Source organism: Cricetulus griseus, chromosome 5 (assembly GCF_003668045.3).
Source record: "Cricetulus griseus strain 17A/GY chromosome 5, alternate assembly CriGri-PICRH-1.0, whole genome shotgun sequence".
Taxonomy (NCBI): domain Eukaryota; kingdom Metazoa; phylum Chordata; class Mammalia; order Rodentia; family Cricetidae; genus Cricetulus; species Cricetulus griseus.
The window spans coordinates 66,931,751-66,958,067 of record NC_048598.1 but is presented as its reverse complement, the minus strand read 5'-3'; the positions used below and the strand labels follow the sequence as shown (position 1 = coordinate 66,958,067).

The 26,317-nt window shown below is 42.5% G+C and overlaps 1 long non-coding RNA gene across 2 annotated transcripts in view; it reads left to right on the top strand.

The window, feature by feature from the left end:
* Window positions 1–26,317, top strand: part of LOC103159433 — a 152,861-nt gene that overhangs the window by 53,779 nt on the left and 72,765 nt on the right. Inside the window, exons 2-4 of one of the 2 annotated variants that reach the window (XR_003485757.2) lie at window positions 15,357–15,569; window positions 23,613–23,678; window positions 26,277–26,316. This is a non-coding gene — a long non-coding RNA (uncharacterized LOC103159433). Of the gene's footprint in view, window positions 1–15,356; window positions 15,570–23,612; window positions 23,679–26,276; window position 26,317 lie in introns of those variants that run through there. The other variant, XR_003485756.2, reaches the window with a different exon arrangement.

Below are 26,317 nucleotides of genomic sequence, written 5' to 3'. Positions count from 1 at the left end.
TTTGCCCTGTGCACCACACACACATACAAACACAGAGTCTAGTAAGCTGGTTTTACTCACAGCTCAGTCTGGGGCCTTCTGTGGATGCAACAGAGAAACTGTAATCAGGTGTGCAGAGACTGGAGGGGTTTTAGTTACAGGGTAATCAGAAGTTTCCCCACCCAGATGCCTAATGAATGCAAATGAGTGACAGGAGACCAATAAACAGATGTCTCTGTTGTTTGATTTTACTGCGGAGGAGAAAAGAGGTTATGGTGGGAATCTGAACAGTCAGCCCACACAAATTGTGCGTTACTTGTAGACATCACTGTTGATGAATATTCTTGCCCTGGAATCTCGTTCTATTCCAGATGCTTATAACTTTTTCTCAATGTCCTCAGTGCTCTTAAGTATGTGATGGATTTTCTTGTTTCTCAAGTCTAGGAATAGGTCAAAACTGTAGAGAGTACCTCTACATACAAACAAATGCTAAAACAATTGCTGACCCCACACTGTTTCTTCCTAGAATATAACCTTGTGTTCTTTGCCTTTGTAGACCCCTAACTGAGGTGGCTGGGTACTACATTCTGGCATCCCTGGTGTAGACCTGGCACTAGTATATTAATAAAAGCCTCTTCTTTGTTAAAATTTATTAATGGTCAGGCTGATGAATCTCTGAATGACTCCAGACCCACAACACCACCATATTTTCTGTGTCTTGGGGTTGTTAATATAAATGCTCTATTTATGGCTGAGCACTCAACAGTCTCTTAGTTACAGTCAAAAATATATTTATTTAATGTACATGTCTATGTGTGTTTATATTCATTTCTACGCTGTGTGTTTGTATATGCAGGTTCAAGTGTACATCTGTGCATAGGACAACCTCAGGGTTCATTCCTCAGTTGCTAGCTGCTAGCCTCCCTCCCTTCCTTCCTTCCTTCCTTCCTTCCTTCCTTCCTTCCTTCCTTCCTTCCTTCCTTCATTCCTTTTTATTGCTTTATTCCTCTTTCATATATTACATCCTGACTGCCATTTCCCCTCTCTCTTCTCCTCCCAGTTCTTTCCTCCAGATCCACTCTCCCCCAGATTCACTTTCACTGGTTTCCATTCAGAAAAGAGCAGGTCTCCCAGGGATATATATCATCCAAACATGGCATAACAAGTTACAATAAGACTAGGTACAAATCCTCTTATCAAGGCCAGATGGAGGCAGCCCAGTGGGAGGAAAAGGTTCCCAAGAGCAGGTGAAAGATTCAGAGACACCCCTTACTCCCACTGTTAGGAGTTCCAACAAGAGCACTCAGCTACACAACCATAACAGGCTCCATGGTTGGTTGTTGGTTCAGTCTTTGTGAGCTCCTATGAGCTCAGCTTAGTTGATTCTGTGAACTGTGTTCTTGTGGTGTCCTTGACCTTTCTGGCTCCTATGATCTTTGATCTTCCCTGGGATTCCTCCAGCTCTCCCTAACACTTGCTTGTGGGTTTTTGTATCTGCTTCTATCAGTTGCTGGGTGAAAGAAACCTCTGTGATGATGACTATGCTGGGCTCCAGTCTGTGAGTATAGCCGAATGTAATTATGAATCATTTCATTAACCCCCCCAACCCCATGCCCCAGGCTATCCAGCCTCTGATTCCTGGTCATCCAGGCAGTGTCAGGCGTGAGGCTCCCTCTCATGGTATGGGCCTCAAGTGGGACCAATTATTGGTTGTCCACTCCTACAAGTTTTGCACCAATTTACCTCAGCACATCTTGCAGGCAGGACAAATTGTAGGTTGAAGATTTTGTGTCCCATTTGGTGTCCCAGTCCCTTTACTGGAAGCCTTGTGTAGTTACAGATGATGCCTGGTTCAGACTCCGTATCTCCCATTATTAGGAGTCTAGCATCACCCTGGTAGGTTCCAGGGAGTTTCCATTGCGCTAGGTTCTTACCTTGCACTAAAATGCCCCTTCCCAATTCCAGTCATCTCTCCCAGTGCTCTTTTTCTGCATCCCTCCCCCACCACCTGATCCCTCCTGTTCCCATCCCCACTTGCCCCCAGTCCACCTGTCACATCTATTCTATTTCCCCCTCACTTGTGTTATTAATCTTAGCCATTCTGATGGGTATAAGATGGAATCTCAAAGTTGCTTTGATTTGCATTCCCCTGATGGCTAAGAATGCTGAACATTTAAGTGATTCTTGGCCATTTGAAAATCCTCTTTGGGCAGTTCCCTGGGCAATTCTCTGTTTAGATTTGTACCCCATTTTAAAATAGGATTATTTGGGGTTTCTTTTGATGTCTAGTTTCTTAACTTCTTTATATATTTTGGATATTAGCCTTCCGTTGGATGTAGAGTTGGCGAAGATCTTTTCCTATTCTGTAGACTGCCATTTTGTCCTATTGATGATGTCCTTTGCCTTACAAAAGCTTTGCAGTTCATAAGGTCCCATTTATTAATTGTTGAACTTAGTGCCTGTGTTATTGGTGTTCTGTTTAGGAAGTTGTCTCCTGTGCAATGTATCCAAGGCCATTCCACACTTTCATTTCTATAAGGTTCATTGTGTCTGGTTTTATGTTGAGATCTTTGATCCACTTGGACTTGAGTTTTGTACAGGGTGATAGATATGGATCTATTTGCATTCTTCTACATGCCAACATTCAGATAGACCAGCACTATTGTTGAAGATGTTTTCTTTTCTCCATTGTGTGTTGCTGGATTCTTTATTAAAAATCAGGTATCTACAGGTAAGTGGGTTTACTTCCAGGTCTTCAATTCAATTCCATTGATTAACCTGTCTGTTTGATGCCAATACCATGCTTATTTTATTACTATAACTCTGTAGTAGAGATTGATGTCAGGGATGGTGATACCTCCAGAAGTCTTTTTTTTTTTTTTTTTTTTTTTTTTTTTTTTTTTTTTGAGACAGGGTGTCTCTGTGTAACAGTTCTGACTATCCTGGAACTCACTTTGTAGACCAAGTTTGCCTCAAAGTCACTGAGATCTGCCTGCTTCTGCCTCCCCCGTATTGGGGTTAAAGGTGTGTGCCACCACTGCCTAGCTTTACATTTTATTTATGTTTTGTTTTTTATTATTTATTTTTATTGAGCTATACATTTTCCCCCTCTTCCCTTCCACCGTCCTTCCTATCCTTCATGCTTCCAACTATGTTCATAGCATTATTCATAGTAGCCAGAACCTGGAAACAACCTAGATGCCTCTCAACCAAAGAATAAGAAAGGAAAATGTGGTATATTTACACAATAGAGTACTATTCAGTGGTAAAAAACAATGACATCTTGAAATTTTCAAGCAAATGGATGGATCTGGAAAAAGCCATCTTGAGCAAGGTAACCTAGACTCAGAAAGACAAATATAATATGTACTCACTCATAAGTTTATATTAGGCATAAAGCAAAAGACAACAAGCCCACAGGCCACAACTCCAGAGAACCTAGGTAACAAAGAGGACTAAGAAGCTCTTTTATTATACAGGATTGTTTTTAGCTATCCTAGGTATTTTTGTTTTTCCATATTTAAGTTGAGAATTGCCTTTTCAAGGTCTGTAAAGAATTGTGTTGGAATTTTGATGGGTATTTAATTGAATCTATAGATTGCTTTTGGTAAGATGGCCATTTTCTTATGTTAATCCTACCACTCATCACCAAGCATGAGTGATCTTTCCATCTTTTGATATATTCTTCATTTTTTTCTTCAAAGACATGAAGTTCTTATCATACAGGCCTTTCACTTTCTTGGTTAGAGTTACACCAAAATAGTTTATATTATCTATGGCTATAGTGAAGGGTGTTGTTTCCCCAATTTCTTTCTCAGCTCATTTATCATTTGTATATGGGAGGGCTACTTTTTAAAGTTAATCTTATATTCAGCCACTTCTCCAAGGTATTTATCAACTCTACCAGTTCCTTGGTAGAATTTTTGGAATTGCTTTTGTATACTATCATACTATCTGCAAATAGTGATACTTTGACTTTTTCCTTTCCAGTTTGTTTCCCCTTGATCTACTTTAGGTGTCTTATTGTTGTAGCTAAGACTTCAAGTACTATATTGAATAGATATGGAGAGAGTGGACAGCTTTGTCTTGTTCCTGATTTTAGTGGAATTGCTTTGAGTGTCTCTCCATTTAAGTTGATATTGGCTATGGGCCTGCTGTAAATTGCCTTTATTATATTTAGGTATGTTCCTTGTATCCCAGATCTCTATAAGACTTTTAACATGAAGGGGTGTTGTATTTTGTTAAAGACTTTACAACATCTAATGAGATGATCATGTGGTTTTTTTCTTTGTTTGTTTAAATGGTGGATTCCATTGACAGATTTTCATATGTTGAACCATCTCTGCATCTCTGGGATGAAGCCTACATGATCATGGTGAATGATCTCTTTGATGTGTTCTTGGAGTAATTTACTGAATATTTTTGCAAATATTGTAAGACCCCAGGAAACTCAGGTCTCCAGAATCTTTTCCCAGGACTGTGGCCACCCCAATCACCAGGCAGAGGAGGAAACTTGATGCAAACAGCAAGAGGCTTTAATGAAAGGTGGACGTTTGTACAAACGGGGTCTCTCAGCATGCAGGCTAGAGAGCAGTCCCATCCCCCAGGCACAGGCATTTTTAAAGGCAAAGACCACAAGCTTAGGGAGAGGTGTGACCAGAGTCATGGGTTCCTAGGAGGCCCTTTGTCTTGAGGAGAGGGCTGGGAATCAGATGGCCTCCTGACTCACCAGTTGTAAAACCTGCAGACCTCAGGATATGCTTATCTTGCCTGAGCAAACAATCTCTTTGTTTCATAGGGACCCTTAATTGTTAATTATTGACACATTGTCCAGTGGGGTAATCTGTTTCCTCCATGAGCCCCTCGGGCAGGGTGGCCATCTGGGAATTCTTGGTACCCAGTTATCTTATGGCCTTGTAAGCTGGTAAATTCCAGGCACTAAGTCATAGTAGTGGCCTTAGTTCCTGGGTTAGGCTGCCCTACATTCACTTTGGAGAGTTTCCTTATCTGGGCTATATTTCTTTGCTAATTTTTAAGTCTTCCACTATGTTCATGAGGAAATTGGTCTGTAATTATCTTTGCTGAATCTTTGTGTGGTTTGGATATCAGGATGACTGTGGCCTGATATAATGAAGTTGAAAATTTTCTGTTTCATTTTCATGGACTAGTTTTAGAAACATTGGCATTAGGTCTTCTTTGAAAGTCTGGTAGTCTGTATTAAAACCATCTGGCCCTGGGCTTTTTTCGTTGGGAGACTTTTTATGACTGCTTCTATTTCCTTAGGGGTTATAGGTCTGTTTGCATTGTTTATCTGATTTTGACTTAACTTTGGTAAGTGCTTTCTATGTAAAAAATTGTCAATTTCTTTTAGATTTTCCAATTTTTGTGGAGTATATGTTTTTGATGTATGACCTAATGATTTTTTGGGTTTCCCTGGTGTCTGTTGTTATGTCCCCCCATTTCATTTTTCATTTTGTTCATTTGGGTATTCTGTCTCTGTCTTTTTGTTAGTTTGGATAAGAGCTTGTCTATCTTATTGATTTTTCTTGAAGAAACAACTCTTTGCTTTGTTGATTTTTTTGTATTGTTCTCTTTGTTTCTGTTTTATTAATTACAGCCCTCAGTTTGATTATTTGCTGTCATTTAATCATCTTCAGTGTGTCTGCTTCCTTTTGTTCTGGATCTTTCTGATGTGCTGTTAATTTTGAGTATGAGATTGCTCCAGTGTCTTTATGCAGGCACTTGGTGTTACGAGGCTTCCTCTGGGCACCACTTTCATTGTGTCCCATAAGTTTGGGTATGTTGTACATTCATTTTTATTGAATTCTAAGAAGTCTTTAATTTCTTTCTTTATTTCTGCCTTGAACTGGTAGTCATTCAGTAGAGTTTTTTTGGTTTCCATGAATTGTAGGTTTTCTGTAGTTTCTCTTGTTGTTGAAATCCAGCTTTAATCTGTGGTGATCTGATAGGATACAGGGAATTTTCTCAATTTTTTGTCTGTTAAGACTTTCCTTGTGACTGAGTGCATGGTCAGTTTTAGAGAAAGTTCCATGAGGTACTGAGAAAAAGATATGTTCTTTTGTGTGTGTGTGTGTGTGAAATGTTCTGGAGCTATCTGCTAGGTCTATTTGGTTCATAACCTCTGTTAGATCTATTATATTTAGTTTTGTCCAGATGACCTGTCCATTGGTGAAAGTGGGGTGTTGATGTCTGCCACTATTAATATGTGAGGCTTGGTGTGTGGTTTAAATTTTAGTAATGTTTCCATTACAAATGTGGGTCCCCTTGCATTTGGGACATAGATGTTAAGAACTGAAATGTCATCTTGGTGGATTTTTCCTTTGATGATATGAAGTGTCATTCCCCATATGATTGATTTTGAATTGAAATCTATATTGTAAGGTATTAGAATAGCTATACCAGCTTGCTTCTTGGGTACATTTACTTGGAAAATATTTTTCCAAGCCTTTACTCTGAGGAATGTTTTTGATATTGAGGTGTGTTTCTTGTATGTAGCTAAAGAATGGATCCTGTCTTTGATTCTACTCTTGTGTCCTGTGTCTTTTTGTTGGGTGATTGAGCCCATGGATATTGAGAGATATCAATGACCAATGATTGCTAATTCCTGTTATTTTGTTGTTGGTGGTAAGGGAGACAGGGAGGCCTCTTTTCTTTTGGTTTGAGATTATTTATTTCCTGTGTTTTCATGGGTGTAGTTAATCTTTTGGGTTTGAGATTTCTTTCTAGTACCTTCTGTAGGGCTGGATTTATGGATAGATATTGTTTAAATTTGACATCATCATAAGATATCTTGTTTTCTCCATCTATGGGATTGAAAGTTTTGCTGCATATAGTCATCTGGACTGGCATCTGTGGTATCTTAGAGTCTACACAACATCTGTCCAGGCCCTTCTGGCTTTTAGAGTCTCCATAGAGAATTCAAGTATACTTTATATTTTACTTGGCCTTTTCTACTTGCAGCTTTTAATAGTCTTTCTTTGTTCTGTATGTTTATTGCTTTGATTGTTATATGGTGAGAGGACTTTATTTTCTGGTCCAACTATTTGGTGTTCTGTAAGCAAGCTTCTTGTACCTTTATAAGCATGCCCTTCTTTAGGTTAGGAAATTTCTTTTCTATGATTTTGTTAAAAATAGTTTCTGGGCCCTTGAGCTCAGATTCTTCTCCTTCTATCCCTATTATTCTTAGGTTTGGTCTTTTCATAGTGTTCCAGATTTCCTGGATGTTTTGTGTCAGGAATTTTTTTAGATTTAATGTTTTCTTTGATCAGAGTTTCTATTTCTTCTATTGTATCTCCAATGCCCAAGATTCTGTCTTCCATCACTTCTATTCTGTTGGTTATGCTTCTGTCTGTAGTTCCTGTTCAATTGCCTAGATTTTCCATTTCCATAATTACCTCAGTTTGTGTTTTCTTTATTGCTTCTATTTCCATTTTCAGGTCTTTAACAGTTTTGTTCATTTTCTTCAACTGTTTGTTTTTTTTTCTTGGCTTTCTCTATGAGATTTATTCATTTCCTCTTTAAGGACCTCTAACATTTTCATAAAGTTGGGTTTAAGTTCATTTTCTTGTGCTTCACCTGTGTTGGGATATTCAGGGCTTGCTGTAGTACAATAGATGGGCCCTGGTGGTGACATATTGTCCTGGATGTTGCCAATTGTGTTCTTAAATTGGTATCTAGGCATCTGGGTTTGGGGTGATTACAGGTCTAGGTGCTGATTTCTGAATATGTCTTTGTTGGATGCTTCTTTTTTCCCCTGGTTTCTGTCTTTGGTCTCCTGATCTTTGTGGCCAGGATTTCTGTCAGCTGGCATGGGCTTTGGTCCAGCAGGCATCTCTGCTGGAGTTGGGGGTTGGGACAAAGTGATGACAAGGGGAGCAGGGATTGGGGATAATGTAGGGGGAGCATTGAGAGAGTGGAAGAGTCCCAAGGGTAAGCTGCCCACCTGGAGTTCCACTCTGGTCCTGCAGAGAGTCTCTGCCAGAGTTGGGGCCTGTAGTTCTGGTGGCTGACAAGGCAGTGAGGCTCTGCCTAAATTCACCTCTCTGTTTTTCTGGCAGGTGATGTCTGTTTTTCTGGCTGGCACCTGTTCTTTTGACTAGTGTGGCCTGCACCTGAGCAGTTGCCACCTTTCTTTTGAGACAGGGTCTTTTATTGGCCTGGAACTCCCTATGTGGGCTAGACTGACTGGTTAGTGAGCTCAAGGAAACTTCTTGTCTCCCCCATACATCCTAACAATGGGATTAAGATAGCAGGCCACACCCAGCATTTCATATGGTCCTGAGGATCAGACTTATGTCCTTCTGCTTTCAGGACAAGTACGTTCCTGAGTGAGCCATTACCCCAGCTGCTGAACATAGATTTAGACTTGAAAGGACAGGAATAGATCATCTGCATCAGGGGCTGGCAAAAGTTTTCGTAAAGTGACAGACAACAAACATTTTAGGTTTTGTGAGCTATACAGTCGTTACTACGACGATTGCAGATAGAAGACAACCCTAGATAACATGCAATCAAAGAACATGCCTCTGCCCTAGGAAAGCTGAACACATGTGAGGGCTACATGCTTCAGTTTCCCAACACCTGATCCAGTTTAATTTTTCTCATTTAACTATGAGGAGATGTCAGGTGGCCTGCTGATAACTAACCACTCCCTCCTTGGTCAAGCTGAGTGTAGGCTGTTAACTTCTGACTTTCCTGGCATTTCACGCTACTGCCCCTTAACCTAGCACACGGATGTATGCCTAGAGATGAATGAGCTTGTGAGGATGCAAAGGAATCATTTGTTCTCTGGAAGTTTCTGCCCATGAAGCTACATGGGGCAAAAGCCTTTTGAAGATTATTGAATGTCCATCTGTGCTCACCAGGGAGGTTTACCAGGGAAGATGGATTCTCCCAAGGCCAGGTTAGCGTCTAAGCACTTCCTGCAGTGAAGTTACTTTCAAAGGCTGAGAGTAATTGGAACTCTGTATCATCTTTTCTTGCTGAATGACACCATTAAGGACATCACCCATATATCTAATCAATTTCAGACATTTATGCCTATTTTTTCAGACCTCTTTTTCAATCCTTTTACTTTAGTTCTCTTTTGCAGATTATATTTTTCATGAGAATTTCCACTGGGACCTATTCAATTCTTTGTTCAGACCTCTTTGATTAGTATATATCCGGGTTACACCAGGAGAACTTGTACTTGTTTTCTTGTACTATTCTCTTGATTGGCCACAAGGGAAGAAAGACAGAGAGAGAGAGAGAGAGAGAGAGAGAGAGAGAGAGAGAGAGAGAGAGAGAAGAGATTTTTCATGAAGGCTTTCTTCAAATCCAAATCAGCAATGCTGGTTTCTTTCTCTTTTGGAACATTGCTATAGTTGTGGAGTGGCTTTGTAAAGCTGTATGACAACTCCCTGGTATATATGTGAACCCCATATGATATTGAGCATGCAGTGATGACTCAGACATGTGCTAAAGTAGTGTTCCTGGATATGAGTGAGATGGTGTCTGTTAGCATCATGCATTGGAGTACCAGCGTCATGGTGGCTCGAAACAGGAAGTACCCATATCATCACCACAGCCTTTAGAGAAAATGACCATGCTGACAAAATGCAGCTATTAAGGAGAAATTCATCATGCAGTCTAGAGACAGAAGACTGTAATGTTGGGCAAACAGTCCTCAGATAAACAAATAAAGAAATGTTGCTTCCACATATTGCAGGCATTTGTCATGTGAGATGGTATTTTTAAACAGATCTAAATAAACCCCCAGGGGCCTCATGATTGCTTGCAAAGAATCTAAAGCAAGAAGTTGACTCCCATTGTGTAGCTATTTCCCTCATATTGAAAGTCTCTCCTGGAAGGAACTTGGTATGACTCGGGAAGTAAATGAAACTTACAGGGCTCAGGGAGTCAGCAAAACTCACAAGTGTCAAGAAGATCCTCAAACTTGCAAGATTCACAAGGCCCATTACCAAGGTTACACAGACCATAACAACTGCTGGGAAGAAGAGACTCTCCAGCCTGCTGAGCTGCCTGAAAGACCTGCCCAGAGCTTCATGGGTTCAGCTTTCATAGCCCTCACCCATGCTGGGGTGGGCTTTCTGGTGATGCAGTTGCCTTTGAACCACCCATGTTCCAGTAAAAAGCTCCAATAAACTCACCTCTTCACTAAGCTAGACTTGGGTAGAACTAATTTTTTTTGTGGTCTTTTGTTGGTGACCTGTCTGGAGTGAATATTTATGCATGTCCGCAGGAAAACTCACACAACAACTGCATGGAAGTGTGAACTTGTCGATTTGAGATTCATAAAAGAAAGCCCTTTAAGACCTAAAGGAGTATAGTCTTCACCCAAACCTGTCCCTTTAGTCACATTGATTTTGTTAAACACATGGCATAGTGGAAGACAGTGAGTATCTCTCTCTGACATAGGTATGGTAACAGCTAAAGTGTGGAGTGGAGAGAAAAAAATTACACTCAACATAGGACCAGCAATCTGACCTAATTCATAATCTGGATTAATGTAGCCCTGGAGCTATATCTATAGCAAAAATGTGTCTGTTTCTCAAAACCATCTAAAAAAGATGCTCTTAAGTAAAGAATCCAATGTTGTTACTTGGGATGAGTGACTGGAGTTGAAGTTGTTTTCTGGCCTTTGATAGACACAATATATAATTCTTCAGCAACAGAGATTGTCAGTGGGGATTGCTCCATAGGAAGCCATGAAAAAATATGTCAAGATAGTGGTCTGTTTATATGCTGGTGTAATGGATACTAGGCCCTGGCAGAAATAAGTCTTGTTAAGACAGAATACTACAGGGGGTTTATCTGTACTCTTGTTGCCAAAACCATGCCTATAAACGAAATAAGGAAAGGACTCAGATGTAGCTTGGTGGTAGAATGTTTGTCTAGTGTTCAAAAGTCACTGGTTTTAAACCTCAGCATCATAAAAAATAATAGGAAAATATCAGCTAATGAAGGCATCCAAATGTTGTCAGTTATATCATGTCTACCTGTCCTCATTGATGTAAAATATAAAAAACCTTAAATATAATATGCTGTGTGGCTGGCCCAAAACTATTGTGAAAATAGAGGAAATTTGTTTTACACATGGGCAGTTAATGTTAGCAAAAAAAAGTTCTGAAATCCAATTTTGTTTCATCACTACCAAGAAATTAGTAATGTCACTGGGCAATCATAGTCACTCAATATCAATGTGCCAAATGTTTAACAAAAGCAGTGTGGCTAAAAGTTCATATTTTGGTGTGGACTATATTCCTTCAGGTTTTAAGGGGCTTTCATGAATCTCAAATTGACAAGTCCACGTTTCCATGAAGTTGTTGTGTGAGTTTTCCTGCGGACATGCATAAATATTCACTCCAGACAGGTCACCAACAAAAGACCACAAAAAAAAAAAAAAATTAGTTCTACCCATGTCTTAGTGAAGAGGCGAGTTTATTGGAGCTTTTTACTGGAACATGGGTGGTTCAAAGGCAACTGCATCACCAGAAAGCCCACCCCAGCATGGGTGAGGGCTATGAAAGCTGAACCCATGAAGCTCTGGGCAGGTCTTTCAGGCAGCTCAGCAGGCTGGAGAGTCTCTTCTTCCCAGCAGTTGTTATGGTCTGTGTAACCTTGGTAATGGGCCTTGTGAATCTTGCAAGTTTGAGGATCTTCTTGACACTTGTGAGTTTTGCTGACTCCCTGAGCCCTGTAAGTTTCATTTACTTCCCGAGTCATACCAAGTTCCTTCCAGGAGAGACTTTCAATATGAGGGAAATAGCTACACAATGGGAGTCAACTTCTTGCTTTAGATTCTTTGCAAGCAATCATGAGGCCCCTGGGGGTTTATTTAGATCTGTTTAAAAATACCATCTCACATGACAAATGCCTGCAATATGTGGAAGCAACATTTCTTTATTTGTTTATCTGAGGACTGTTTGCCCAACATTACAGTCTTCTGTCTCTAGACTGCATGATGAATTTCTCCAGTGGTGATGATATGGGTACTTCCTGTTACAAGCCATCATGAGGCTGCTATTCCCACAAATGATGCTAAAAGACAGCATCTCACCACCCCTCTTCAGAAGTGCTAATTAACATGCAGTTGTGGAGCAGCTTTTTAAGACCATCTGGCAATCCCTGATCCATGGTCTGTATGTAAAGCCCACATGGTACTGAGCATATTTCTGTGACTCAGATCCATCCTACCACATTCTTGGCCACTGTCCCAGTTAATACCATTTTCATTTCCTGTGGTCAACATTGCAGAATCGGCTGCTGTGTGCCATTCATTGTATTTGTTGTTCACAGTAAGTCCACCAGATAGTTTGCCTTTGCCTTCTCCCACTCTCTCAGTTCATTCCTCCAACTCTATCTATTTCTGCCTTGACACAGGGTATGGTATCATCAACGCTGGTAGACCAAAGATGATGTTGAACTTATGATCTTCCTGCCTCTACCTCCTGCGTGCTGTGATTATAGGTGTGTGCCACCACACCCAGTTATGTGGTGGTGGGGATCAGAACCCTGGGCTTCTTGAATGCTAGACAAGTACTCCATCAAATGAGCTACGTTCCCAGCCTCTAAAGCTCAAATATATTGAAAGTATAATTCTGAAAAAAAAATAGTTACATTTTTAAAAGGATTTATTTATAAAACATAAAACAGAACACATTGTAGGTCTCTTTATACAACAAAATAGGCAATAATTACATGCATATTTTTGCCAGAATAAATTATACAGTTATATTTATGGTAGTCACAAGGTTAGAACAATCATGAGAAGATGAACTGTGGTCATAAAGAAAGAGTCTGGCCAGGCATGGTGGCTCTGATGGCAGTTTTGGTTGTCAATATTTTGGTTGACTACATCTGGAATTAACTAAAAACCCCCAAAAGCTGGGCATAGCTGTGAGGGATTTTTTTCTCAATTAAATAATTTGAAGTGAGAAGATCAACTTTTAATCTGAATCTTTTGAAGTGGGAAGATCCACCTCTTATCTGGGCCACACCTTCTGCTGGAAGCCTATATAAGGACACGGAAGAAGGAAGCTGTCACTCTGCCTGCTTGCTCCCACCCCCCCTCCCCCACTAGCTAGTGCATCTTTTCACTGGCATTGGGATTCTGGTATATACTGAAGACCAGCAGAGACGTTCAGCCTCATAGACTAAATAACTACTGTAATCCTGGACTTTTAGTTCATAGGCAGCTGCTGTTGGATTAATCTTTGGGAACCCATTCCGCATAGAGGGATACTCCCTGAGCCAAGACGCATGGGGTGGGCCTAGGCACTATCCCAAAGGCTATGATAGACCCTGATGGCCCCCTATGGAAGGCCTCACCATCCCTGGGGAGCAGAAAGGATATGTGATAGATAGGGTGTTAGTTGAGGGGGTGGTATGGGAGGAGGGGAGGGAGATGGAACTGGGATTGACATGTAAAACAATCTTGTTTCTAATTCAAGTAAAAAAAGAAAAAATTCTAGTAAATCCATATATATTATACATATTTATTCTATACATTGTTTCTCTAGATAACTCTGATGAATACAGTAGCACATACCTTTAATCCCAGCACTTGAGAGACAGAGACAGGCAGATATCTGTGAGTTTGTGGTCATATTGGTCTATATAGCAGTAGGTCAGGGCTCCACAGTTGAGGCTGTGTCTCACAAAACCCTTTAGAGTCATTTTGTGTGCAGGCAGTCTATATCCATGGTCATCTGGAATGCAGACAACTTGTTTTGTGTGTATCACTCTCTCTCTCTCTGTCTGTCTCTCTCACTATCGCTCTCTCTTCCTGTGTGTGTGTGTGTGTGTGTGTGTGTGTGTGTGTGTGTGTGTGTGTGTGTGTTGCTGCATGCAAACCTGTGGACTTGCATGTAGAGGCCACAGGCAGATGCCATCTCTGTATGCCTCCACAACTGGATGACTGTGACTCACAATCCCTCAGCCTCCCTTCACATACTTCTGGCCTCATTTTCCTTATTATTACATCATGAAATGCTGCCAACTAAAAGTAAGCTTAAAAAATTAGTGGGGTTCATATTTGAAGAACTTTGAGCAAATAATGGGACATCCAGCTAAGGTTGTAGTTTGTGAAGTGCAGGTGGAAGAGGCACAAGGATCCTGGCCAAATGTATTTCTATTTTATTTTTTTGATATTTTGTTATTAATTCAAATTAGGAACAAGCTTGCTTCACATGTCAACTCCTTCTCCCTCTCTCTCTCCTCCTCCCAACCTTTCCCCCCAAGCCCCCCACCTGACCCCCACCCCATCCATCCTCCACTCCCCAGGCAGGGTAGGGCCCTCGATGGGGCTCCCCAAAGTCCACCACATCATCCTGGACAGGGCCTAGGCCCTCCCCCATGTGTCCAGGCCAAGAGTACATCCCTTCACATGGGATGGGCTCTCAAAGTCCCTTCTAACACCAGGAAAAAATACTAATCCACTACTAGGGGCCCCCTAGAGTGTGTAGGACACCTAATTGACATCCATGTTCAGGGGTCTGGATCAGTCCTGTGCTGGCCTCCCAGACAGCAGTCTAGGGTCCATGTGCATCCCTTTTTTGGGCCTGCTGTTTCTGTGGGTTTCACCAGCCTGGTACTGACCCCTTTGATCTTCATTCCTCCCTCTCTGCAACTAAGTTCCAGAGTTCAGTTCAGTGTATATCTGTGGGTGTCTGCCTCTGCTTCCATCAGCTACTGGATGAGAGCTCTAGGGTGGCATAAAAAGTAGTCATCAGTCTCATTATAGGGGAAGGGCATTTAGGTTATCCTCTCCACCATTGCCTAGATTGTCAGTTGGTGTCATCCTTGTAGATCTCTGGAAATCTCCCTAGTGCCAGATCACTCCTCGGACCTATAATGGCTGCCTCTGATATGGTATCTCTCATCCTGCTCTCCTCTATTCTTCTCCCAACTCAACATTTCTGCTCCTCCATTTCCTCCTCTCCCCTCCTCTTCTCCTCCTCTCATTCTGGCAGCTCCCTCTCTGTTGGGAGCCAAATCTCAGGGCTTGGCATGAGATCCTAGGCCATGCTTGACAGGCCACATAGTTAACCTTTACATAGCAGCTCCTTAGAACCTCAGCTCAAGAAAAGAAACAACTTGACCCAGGCCTCCTGGGCCTCTTACTCATAAACTCTTTACCCTGCCAAACATCCTTTTTGTGGCTTCCTAATATCCTGCCTACACTAGCACCTGGCTCACAAACAACCTATTCTACCCCTCCCCATATCCTGCTCAGCCGACTATATAAGCTAGCCCAAGAAAAATAAGTTTGCCACTTGATCAGAATCCTGTCCTGTGGTCATTCTTTCTGTGTCTCTTGTCCTCATTAACTATCCCTGACTCTCTTACCCCAGGTTGATGTCCTGCAGGTTGGGACAACTGGCGCCTAACGTGGGGCTGGATAGAGTTGGGGATCTGGGAACGTCAGTGCTCATTAGAGGGACGGGCCGGTCCATGCAGTGAGGCGTCCACGACAAGGTCGATTGTGAGCCTCGGTTGGAGGAAGACCCAGCAGCCTGCCCAGCGCTTGGGAATTTCAGTTCATGAGCACCACCTATGTGGAAAAGGTAATGGGACAAGCATTTAGCAAGGAAGATTTATTTCTTTATGGGATCACAGAATCCCTCAAGATGCAGGGAACTTGGGTTAAGAAAAACAATTGATAAAATTAGCAAGAATGATTTACTTCTTTCTGGGATCAAAGAATCCCTCAAGGCTCAAGAAACTCAGGTTAAAAAGAAAGAAACAAACAAAAAAGTTCTTCCTCGTTATTGGGGATCTTTGTCCATGGTTCCCCGAGGAAGGAACCATTAATGAAAAGAAATGGGCTACAGTTGGCAACTGCCTCCAAGAGTTGATTGTCGGACAACATGGCAGACCAGATGGCTTCATAAGACATGAAGTGCGGTAGTACAGTGTGGGACAGGGCCAGGTTAGGGAAGGGTCACTAGTGAGAAGCCCATGTCAGGTTGGTTTGAAAAGTAAAAGAAAAAAGCTTCACATGATCTTTTTAATGCTATTATGTTTGAAACTGCCAGTGCTTCTTTGTTTCTGCACCTGGCTTGTGGATTCATGGCAAGTTTGTCCACTATTACAGTGGCCAATGGTGGGGGAGAGTTCAACATTCTCTGTCTCGACCACCTCGACCAGCAAGGAAGACGCAATGCTGAGACTCTTCCTTAAGCAGTTTACTCAGGAAACTTAAACAATCTTCTGACCCCCGGAAGAGCCAGCCCATAGCTTAAAAGCACTCTTGCCAGCCAACCCCAGAATGCCACGTGGCTAAGGCAGATAGGCTTGCATTTGCTGATGCAAGTTTGAATCTTAGACCAAGCCAAATAAGGAGTTGTTTATTCCAGAGCGCTCACCCTCGGGATGGTGGAAGGCGGAAACCAGCGCCATCTTTAAGGTGCAGCGCATCACAGCTCTCCACAATTCTCCTTGTCGATTCCTGAGGAATGCTGGGAAGTTGCAAGTGAGGTCATGGAATTAGGGAGGTTAAGGTTGACAGTGATACTTAGCTGGCTCTGCATTGCAGGAGGGTAAGGAGATGTGGATCTCAGAGGGATTCCTATTATGAGACTTTTGCGTCTGAAAAAATCCCTGTCCAAATTGCTGCTCTTGGTGTTTCCACTTTTGCTTTTTGTATGAGCCAGAAATGTTTTCAGTAGTTTCTTTCCTTCTCTTTTTCCGAAAGGAATGGTGATGTAAATCTAATATAATGCTTAGGAATAGAGTATACACGGGGACTGTAAGTGAGACCTGGCAAAGAATTGAGTTGTGTAGCTAACATCTCTGGATCTGTAGTTATGCTCAGAGGCCTTTCTGAAAGCTGTCTGAAAGCTGTCCTGTCTTCTCAGACTTCTCACTTAACCATTCATTGACCAAGTGCTTCTTTGTTTTGGGGTACTTTGTGGGACATTTATTAAGTCTTGGAATTTCCACTTCAATAATTATTTCTGTTGCTTCAGTTTCAGTTTCTGGTTCTACAGCAAGTACAGTGTTTTCAATATTGTTATGTTGTGACGTAACTTCAATGTCAGGAGAAGATAGCTGTATGTCTGAACACATGCTGACAGTCCTGTGGCAGACAGTACTGTCCAATGTCCAGATCAACTCATTCTATACGTTCCCTGAAAATGACCTCAATGACACCGACTCAACGATTGGCTTGGCTGTCTTCGCTCCTATGGGAAAATAACCTCCTGTTACTCCTTTTTGCCTCCTTCTACCAATTCCTACTACTTCCCCATGGTTAACCACCCTCCTCCCTTCCCTCCTTGGGCTCCGGATAGGGCTCCTCTTATTATTTTCCTTTGGCTCTTGGGCCTTTAATCGACTTGTGGCCTTTGTCAAGCAATAAGTGGACTCTGCCACTAAGCCTGTCCTGGTCCAATACTAACCCACTTCCCCACCGCCAGCTTCAGAGGTGCAGACCTGGATGGTACTGCAAGGAGACCTCGTCTTCTGAGGAATATGCCTGCCTGCGTGCAATGGGGTCGATGTCCTAAAGCTTCCCCATCCCCACAAAAGGTATCCGGATGGTCCTGCCTTTCAGATGGCTCCGAGAAGCTGTCCCTGAGGTCAGAGAAAAATGTCCTTTATAAAATCCACATAGATTCTCCAATTGGGGGCCAGGCCTCTAACCCCCTCTGCTGAAAAATTTTGTCACTTCTTATACAAGGAAGGGGGAATATGTTGGGAGCCAAATCTCAGGGCTTGGAATAAGATCCTAGGCCATGCTTGACAGGCCAGATAGTTAACCTTTACATAGCAGCTCCTTAGAACCTCAGCTCAAGAAAAGAAACAACTTGACCCAGTCCTCCACCAACAGGCTCAGTCACCTAGGCAACCCTTCCTGGGCCTCTTACTCATAAACTCTTTACCCTGCCAAACATCCTTTTTGTGGCCTCCTAATATCCTGCCTACACTAACACCTGGCTCACAAACAACCCATTCTACCCCTCCCCATATCCTGCTCAGCCGACTATATAAGCTAGCCTGAGAAAAATAAGTTTGCCACTTGATCAGAATCCTGTTTTGTGGTTGTTCTTTCTGTGTCTCTTGTCCCCATTACCTATCCCTGACTATCTTGCCCCAGGTTGATGTCCTGCAGGTCGGGACACCTCTCCCCTACCCTCATGCTCCCAATTAGCTCAGGAGTTCCTGCCGCTTCCCATCCTTTGGGGTCCATGCATTTTTCCCTTAGAGTCCTTCTTGTTTCCTAGTTTCTTTGGTGAAGAGGATTGTAATCCAAAGAGGCTGGCAATCCTTTGCTCTATGTCTAATATTCATATATGAGTGAGTACATACTATGTTTGTCTTTTTGTGACTGGGTTACCTCACTCAGGATGGTTTCTTCTAGTGCCATCCATTTGCCTGCGAATTTCAAGATTCCATTGCTTTTTTCTGCTAAGTAGTGCTCCATTGTATAAATGTACCACATTTTCTCTATCCATTCTTCAGTTGAGGGGCATCTAGGTTGCTTCAAGGTACTGGCTATTAAAAACAATGCTGCTATGAACACGGTTGAACATATGTGTTTGTATGAATGTGCCTTTATATGTTACTTGCCCTTTTCCCTTTGCTACTCTTAATATTTTCTCTTTATTCTGTAGGTTTGGTATTTTAATTATTATGTGTCAAGGGGACTTCTTTTTGTCGTCCAGTCTGTTTGGTGTTCTGTAAGCTTCTTGTACTTTCATAGGCATATCCTTCTGTAGGTTGGGGAAGTTTTCTTCTATGATTTTGTTGAATATGTTTTCTGTACCTTTGAGCTGTATTTCTTCACCTTCTTCTATGCCTATTATTCTTAGGTTTGGCCTTTTCACAGTGTCCCATATTTGCTGGATGTTTTGTGTTAGGGATTTGTTGGATTTGAGATTTTCTTTGATTGATGACTGTATATCCTCTAGCAAGTCTTCAGCAACTGAGATTCTCTCTTCTATCTCTTGAATTCTATTGGTTATACTCACATCTTTACTTCCTGATCCTTTATCCAGCCTTTCTATTTCCAGCATCCCCTCATTCTGTGTTTTTTTTTTTATTGTGTCTATTTCAGCTTTCATGTCTTGAACTGTTTCGAGTGCTTCCTTCACTTGTTTGGCTGTTTTTTCTTGGCTTTCTTTAGATTCTTTAAGAGATTTGTTTATTTCTTGAATTTTTTGGTTTGTCTTTTCCTCCATTTCATATAATTTTTTGCTTGTTTTTTCTTCTATTTCTTTAAGGGATTTTCTTGTTTCCTCTTTAATGGTCTCTATCATCTTTCTAAGATAATTTTTGAGGTCCATATCTTCTTCATCCTCTGTGTTGGGCTTTTCAGATCTTGCTGGTGTGGAGTCCCTAGATTCTGGTGGTGTTATATTTGTCTTTCTGATGTTGAGGGTGTTCTTATTCTGTCTTCTTCCCATCTCTTCTTCCAGCGGGAGCAGGTGGGTCTCTCTATCTCCTCTTGTCACCAGGTGATGTGTGTGGGACAAGACTTCAATGTCTGCAGATATGGATGTTCTTGCCTCTCCTGGTAGTCTCCTCACTCCATAGGGGTCAGACTGGCAGAGGCAGAAGGAAGAGTGAGGTGTTTCCAGACTCAGGGAGCTCCTCACTGGCTGTGCGGGTCCACTCTAAGTAGGCCCAGGCCCAGAAAGATCTCGAGTGAATGGGGCTTTGGGCATGAGTCGGCAGGAGGAGAGGGTACACTCACCTCAGTAGGGGTCAGACTGGCGGAGGCTTGTATTTTATTTTTACTTTTTTCCCCCAGATGATTAATTGTGGCAGCTTGTAAGTGAAATATTTTCGAGTACTTGTGAACGTTACCCATGTAGTGTTATCCTCTGATTAAACAACATATGTTCTCTGAGATGCCAAGATGCTTAGAATTCTGAATTTCTTAGATTTGGATGGTAATCAGCCAGATTTTCATGTATATTTAGGCTTCCAAAGTGCATTGTCCTTTTTGTGTGAACTAGCTTAAAACTATATTGTTAATGTTAATAGTGTAAGTAATAGTACTTAGAAAAATGGTAGAAAAATGGACTGGTGAGCTTTCTGCAACTTTAGGGAAGTCTTCGATGCAGTAAGGTGTAGAGAAGGCATGTTTATTTCAGCTCACTGTTTTGGGGCTTCAGTATCCCCTGTGTCCTTGTATCCATTGCTTTTCAGTAGAGGACTATGGTGGATCCCACAGAGCAACAAAACCATCCACCCCCCATAGCCATAGCAAAAGAGAGGAAGAAGACATCAGACTTCACAGTCTTCTCCATGACCTAAATATAGACTCTCTACTTGGTCCCACTTCTTAAAAGTTCTTCACTTTCCTAGTAGCTCTGTACTGGGGACCAAGTTTTTAACAAACAGGCATTTGGGAATGTTCAAGTTCCAAGCTATAGCAGAAGCAAATGGAAAAATTAATGAACTCGAGTTTGACTTAGGGTCCCATTATACAGGTCAGTTGAGTGATTGTAAAATTAAAATCTGCCTCTGTGTTGATTTTCAGCTTTGCAGTACCAGGATTCATCCTTTTCTGCTTCCTGATTGCAGATGCTATGTGACTAGAAGCCTCATGGAGAAGACTGGGGTTCCTAGGAATAGAACCCAAGAAAAACTCAGGGCCCCTTGGAGTCAGTGGACTCCCAGGTCTTTTTCTAGAGAAGTCAGTAGCACTTGCTAATAAACTTATTTTCTCTGAGATATTTCCTTGTCCCTTAATTCTTTAGTTGCCAGAGAAAATTTCCCAGGTTGCTGGTATCAAAAGGGACAAGATCTCCAGAGAAAATTGGGAGTATGCGGGGAGGGGAGAGGGAGCTAGGAGAATGAGAGGGGGAAAAGAGGAGGGGTGAGGAGGACATAAAGGAGCAGGAAGGTTGTGTAGGAGGAAGAATAGAAGAGAGCAAAATAAGGGTTACCATCAGAGAGGGAGCCAGTACAGGTTTAAAGAGAAATCAGGCACTAGGGAAATGTCTAAAGATACACAAGGATGACACCAACTAACAATCTAAATGACAGTGGAGAGGCTACCTTAAATGCCCGCCCCTGATAATGAGATTGATGATTAACTTATATGCCATCCAGCAGCTGATGGAAGTAGAGACAGATACCAACAGCTAAACACTGACCCGAACTGGAATCCAGTTGCAGAGAAGGGGGAGTGATGAGCAAAGTGGATAAGACCAGGCTGGTGAAATCCACAGAAACAGCTGACCTTAACAAGTGGGACCTCTTGGCCCCCAGACTGATCACTGGGAAACTAGGATGGAACTGATCCAGACACCATGAATGTGGGTGCCTGTGAGGAGGCCTTGGAAATCTATGGAGCCTCTTGTAGTAGATCAGTGCATATCCCTAGCATAGGAATGGACTTTGGGAGCCCATTTCACATAGAGGGATACTCCCTCAGTCTAGACACACAGGGAAGGGCCTACGCCCTTTTCTAAAGGATATGACAGACTCTGAAGACCACCCATGGAAGACCTTTCTCCTTGGGGAGCAGAAATGGTATCGGATAGGTAGGGTGTTAGTGGGGTGCAGGGGAGGAGGGGAGGGAGAGGGAACTGGCATTGACATGTAAAACAATCTTGTTTCTAATTTAAATAAAAAATGGAGGAGAAAAAGAATACTATATAATGTTAAAGCAGCAGAGGTGCATCCAGGCTCAGACAATATAAGACAGAGACAAAATTAGACTCTGGGAAAGTTATGCATTTGACACATACTCTCTCATTGCCCTCATCAGGAAGTCTGCCTGTCTCAGCAAACATCCTCCAACCAAGAGAAGAAAGAGAGAGAGCACCACTGGGCTTGGTTTGGGCTTCTGAATCCCTAAAACCCACTCCCAGTGACACACTCACACCAACAAGGCCACACTCACTCCAGCAAGGCCACACCTACAACAACAAGGCCATATCCACTCCAGTAAGGCCGAACCTTCTAATCTTAAATAGGGCCCCACCATAATGACCTAGCATCCAAATATTTAAGCCTATGGGGACAATTCCTACTCAAACTACCACGGGGAATAGATCTGTCTTGATTGTTAATTGATATGGGAAGACCCAGCCCACTGTGGAGGGCACCATTCCTAGGCAATATAGAGAAGGAACTGAGCATGAGTAGGCATCCATTTCTCTTTGCTCTTGACTGTGTATTTGACTAGCTCCTTCATGTCCCTGCCTTGACTTCCCTGCTGTGATGAACTGTGACTTGGAATTGTGAATCTAATGAACCCTTTCTCCCTTACGTTGCTTTTTGCCAGGGTATCCTGTCACAGCAACAGAAATGAAAGTAGAACAGTATATATGTGTTTATGCCTACCCATCTTAGGATCTGTGGCATATGGGACTTGTAATAACTAATTTTTGTGCTCCTATTCCATTCATTTATCTTAGATCAATTTGATTCTCAGGCGTGGTTATAAATCTTATGAGGATCAAGTTAAAACTTTGTCTTCCTTATGTCACCTGAGTTACAGAATTAGCAAATCTGCCAGGACCGTGGTTTTCAGCTGGAGGTCATTTAGCCTGGTGTCTGGTCAAGAGTAGCAACATTTGGATGTATTTTTGGGTGTAGCAACTGAAGACTAACATTTATCGAACAGAGTCTAGGAATGCCACTAAACAACCTAGAATATGCATGGTATCTTTCTCCCACCTCCCAACAGGGAACAGTCTAGCTGAGGATAAGGAACCCCAGCCCAGGGTATATGAGCCAGGAGCTATGCATTCTGCTTGTGTGACTCTAATTGGACAGATGTGAACAGATGTCTGTTTACCCAAGACAGAACACAGACAAGATGACAAAGAAATGATTCCACTCACATCCAGCTTAGTGAATCAGTAAGTTTATTGGGATTACTCATATAGTGTGGGTGAGAGGTTAGTTACAGGAGCATAGGCCACACAACCACCTTCCATCCTTTGGTGTCTTTACCAATCATCCAGTCTGCTAAATCTCATTTTCCAATGAGAGCACCTAAAAGACTCACCTGTTACCTGGGGGCACCTGTTGCTGTCAAGTCAGCCAGGTGGAAGAGGAGGGCAGGCAAGAGTCAGGATGGGGCCCTTGGTGAGGCACAGATGAGAGCTCTCCTCACAGCCCCAGCAAGTCACAAGGCCTGGACATCAAAGTCTGAGAAACAAACAGGCCCTTTCCTGTTATCGTCACCCAGAGCAGCAGAAGTCATTAAGTAGCAGTTTGAAGGAAGAGTGATGATTTCTTTCCCTTCAGACACCATGTTCAGTTAATTTATTCTGACTGGATGTGGAGCGACTGGGCGCCGGACAGGACAGCGTGTGGAAATACATGTCTATTCCTCATTATCTCTAATGGGAGTTTCAAAGCTGCACTCAGATTTAGTATCCTATTTGGTCTGCCTTGTATAACACCTGTCAGTAGGCTGCTTTCCTGCTATGTCATTAATATTTAAATAATGCGATTTAAAGGTCAAACTGTGCCCACGGCAATATTAAAATATAGCATTCCCTTTTCCTAGATGGTGATGTAACTGAGAGTGGAGAGTTGTAAGAGACAGTGGAAAGTAATAGCCCTGCCTAGCAGAGAGCAAGTTGCATGTACGTTCATTGCATTAATAATCTCATGATCCATTTTTTCTTTTCTAGAAAGAAATGTGCCTTGTTGCAGAGCTATGTAGATGAGAGCTGCCAAAATGATTCTGCAAGAGACAGGTCAGATGTGTGGGGAATCTTCCTGCAGGATTTCCCCAGGATCTTGTCCTGTCCCTCCCCTTCAGGGGAGTCTTCCTCCAGGATTTCCTCAGTCCTTGTCCCTCCCCTCTCCCTGTTTTCACTTGTCCCCTCCTTCCTTAGTTATCTGACTCCTTTACCTCTGTGCTATCTTTAGGTGTCTTCTTGGAAATGTCTGGCACACTTTTACCTCCCTTTGCCAGCTTTGCATCCGGTTTAGGTAGTTTTCTTGGTGGTGAGATGAAATGCCTGACAATCAATTTAAAGGAGGGTTTATTTCTGCTTTCAGTTCAAGGGGTGCAATCCCTTGTGGTAGGGAAATCATGGTGGCAGGGGTCTGAGGCAGCTGGTCACCTTGTGTGTACTCCCAGGTAGCAGAGAGAGGAATGCAGGTGCTCAGCTTGCTTTCTCCTTTTTATTTCGTTCAGGACCTCAGCCTCACCTCAGCAAACCCAATCAATACAATCCTTCACCCAGAAGCTTGGCTCTAGGTGATCCTAGATCCTGGCAAGTTTATAATCAATGTGAACCATCACTGCATCTTCTTCTTGGCAGAAAGAGTTACTTACTCCTCACCATTGTTGCATTTGGAGGGAACACTTCTGTGTATGCATGCTCTGGCTCCTCGAAATTAACAGGTGGAGATTCTAACCTCCAAGAAGATGGGGTCAGGAGATAGGGCCTTTGGATGGAGATTAGAGAGAGCATAAAACCAGACTTTTCATGGATGCAATTGTTGCTTTCATATGTGTGTGTGTGCACGAGAGAGAGAGAGAGAGAGAGAGAGAGAGAGACAGAGAGACAGAGAGAGACAGAGACAGAGACAGAGAGACGGGGGGGGGGTGGAGAACTTTCCCCATCTAACATGGTATAATTCAGAAAAAGGTACCAGACATTAGAAAGAACCAGTCACCAGACAGGTGACCTGCTGATGCTCTGGTCCTTGTACATTCAGCTGTAGAACGGCAGGGAACCAATTTCTATTGTTTGTATACCACCCAGCATATGGTATTCTGCTATGGCTACTTGAAAGGGCCAAGGCAAGCATAATAAAAAATGAATAAATTATGTTACTATGGAAACGGCAACAAATATTTGCCAGCTTTTGGCTTCTCAGTTTTTCTCTGTGTCCCCTTTCTTCTCTCAGGTCTTGCTGTGATAATAAGCTGTCCTAAGTTGAAGATGACACCATGGATCACTTGGTGTATCAGTCTCTTTCAAGTCACAAAATTTTGTGGCCTCACCATGGGCAGGATCTTCTTGCTTGTTTGAACTCTGCAATTTTCTTAATTTTTCTCTCTAACCATTGAGCTTCTGAACTTGTCCATATGTTTGTGTGCTGGTGTGGGTGGCAGCCAGAGGTTGTCACTGGGTGTCTACCTCTGTCACTCTCCATCTTGTTTGAGACAGGATCTTCTCCAAACTGAAATTGTCACTGCTGTTGACTTCTACCCCACTTCCTCCTTTAAGCTAGTAATGGTGTCACTTCAACTTCTATTTCTCACACTGATTTTGCCTGAGTATGAGGCAGCATACTCACAGGTGGTGGGAACAAGGGAGTAGAAATCTTTGTGTGCAAGGGACATAATTTTGCTACCAAAAATGGAGAGGACTTTGAGATTTGTTTCCTACATAATTTTGCTTTGACTTTCCTAGTGAATTAATACTAAAGCAAGGCATTTATGATAATTGTGGAGTTATCTTACTTGCCTAATTCCTGCTTTTTAATTCTATCAGTTTTGGTGCCCTAGTTAGCTTTCACTGTCAATCTGATTTAGAGTAGGGTAATCTGAGACAGGAACTGCTTAGATCAGATTGACCTGAGGGCATATTTATGAGGCACTGTCATACAGAAGGACATTCCCCATCAGTGGACTGTGCCAGCCAGCTTTCTGCTGCTCTGACAAAGTAGCCAAGATAATCAACTTTAAAGGAGAAAGGTTTTCTTTGCTCTCAGTTTTGGGGCTTTCAATCTATAGTTGACTGACTCTGTTGATTTTGGCCAGTTGTGAGGCAATCCTCATGGGGGCGGGGTGTGTGGTAGGGCCAAGGAAAAAAAGGTGCAGTGATGGAGCTTAATATTTCCTTCAAGGAAATGAATGCCCCAGATGGCCTAACTTGCTTTTGCTAGGACCCACTTAAATCCTTACCACCTCTCAATACTGCTTTCAGCTGGAGACCAAGTGTTCAATGCAGGAGTTTTGGGGTCACTTAAGATTCAAGCCAAGAGAAGAATGCATGGTCCTCCAGAGAAGGGGAAAGGGACAAGATCTCCTTAGCTAATTGGGAGCATGGGGATAGGGGAGAGGGAGCTTGGAGAAAGATAGGGCGAGAAGAGGAGTGGAGAGGAGGGAATAGGGGAGCAGGAAGGTTGAGTCGGGGGAAGAAAAGAGGAGAGCAGGATGAGAGATACCATAATAGAGGGAACCATTATAGGTTCTAGGAGAGATCTGGCACTAGGGATATTTCCAGAGATCTACAAGGATGACACCAACTGGCAATCTAAGCAATAGTGGAGAGGCTACCCTAAATGCCCTTCCCCTATAATGAGACTGATGACCACCTTATATGCCATCCTAGAGCCTTCATCCAGTGGCTTGATGGAAGCAGAGGCAGACACC